We start from the raw sequence: 1,584 nt of genomic DNA, 5'->3' as shown, positions 1-1,584 counted from the left end.
AGCCACCATGCTGCTAGGACTTTCCCGGACAAGAGCAGGGTTTCCCAGCCATGAGGAGCATTTGAGATCTTCAAGGTAGGTAAGGAGCGATTCTTTTGCGATCTTGACCCGCCTTGATCTTTAGGAGAAATTTCTGCTTGGCTTCTTCTTGGGGGACTTTGCTTGACTTTGTGTACTGATGTGATAGCTGGTCTGGTCGCAGCAATGTCGCCAGTAGCATTGATTGCGTATGGAGCCACGGCTTTCCTGCCCCGCACTTGGTGTTCCTCCTCAGGGAGTTGCCGATCTCTTCTGCTGCTAACTGGGCCAGCCGGTGAGCGTCGGGGCCTTAAAGCGCCACCATTTCTGTCCTCCACCACATCAGGAACGAATGCAGCAGGTATTTGGGGATTATAGGTGTTTCTGAGCTCATGAGCAATCTGAAGCATATCTTCAAAAGCAACCTGATGTTCTGCAAGTAAGCGGCGCAGCTCCTCCAAGAAACTTGTCTCGCTATCCATGTTGGTCAGCTATAGAAAGGCTTGAGTGGGCACATAAAAGTAAAAGAGTACTAGCAATGTTTTGCGGATTGTCACTGTTTACTAACGACAAGGCCACACGGGTGCCCTGCCGGGGGGTTAGTTAGTGGGCCGCAAACCCTCGTTATACTCCGGTAGGCTGAATCTGGTTCCAAATCCAAAAATAGTGGTATCAGATAAGAGAGCTACATCTGCTGAAAAATGTTCAGTAACAGATCACTCCTGAGTGTTAACACAGAGATTGTAGGCAGATTAGACGATTTGGAGCAGCAAACTGTCTTGCGACCTATCATGGCCGCCGCCCGGAAGTTCCCTAAACTGGGAGCTTTTAAGTAAGCCTTATCTTAAATTTATGCAACATTTTATAATTCTATATGGTGGAAAAACATAATTTATGCTTACCTGATAAATTACTTTCTCTTGCGGTGTATCCAGTCCACGGATTCATCCTTACTTGTGGGATATTCTCATTCCCAACAGGAAGTGGCAAAGAGAGCACACAGCAGAGCTGTCCATATAGCTCCGCCTCTAGCTCCGCCCCCCAGTCATTCGACCGACGGTTAGGAGAAAAAGGAGAAACCATAGGGTGCAGTGGTGACTATTTAACCTGACTTAATTGCCAGGGCGGGCCGTGGACTGGATACACCGCAAGAGAAAGTAATTTATCAGGTAAGCATAAATTCTGTTTTCTCTTGCAAGGTGTATCCAGTCCACGGATTCATCCTTACTTGTAGGATACCAATACCAAAGCTTTAGGACACGGATGAAGGGAGGGAACAAGACAGGTAACCTAAACGGAAGGCACCACTGCTTGCAAAACCTCTCTCCCAAAAATAGCCTCCGAAGAAGCAAAAGTATCGAATTTGTAAAATTTGGCAAAAGTATGCAGTGAAGACCAAGTCGCTGCCAGACAAATCTGTTCAACAGAAGCCTCATTCTTGAAAGCCCAAGTGGAAGCCACAGCTATGGTGGAATGAGCTTTAATTCGGAAAGAGAGGTAGCAGTCGCTTTCTGACCTCTCCTCTTACCGGAATAGACAACAAACAAGGATGATGTTTGTCTGAAA

Source organism: Bombina bombina, unplaced genomic scaffold (assembly GCF_027579735.1).
Source record: "Bombina bombina isolate aBomBom1 unplaced genomic scaffold, aBomBom1.pri scaffold_1014, whole genome shotgun sequence".
In the NCBI taxonomy this organism is placed as follows: Eukaryota; Metazoa; Chordata; class Amphibia; order Anura; family Bombinatoridae; genus Bombina; species Bombina bombina.
This window is presented reverse-complemented; position numbering follows the sequence as displayed.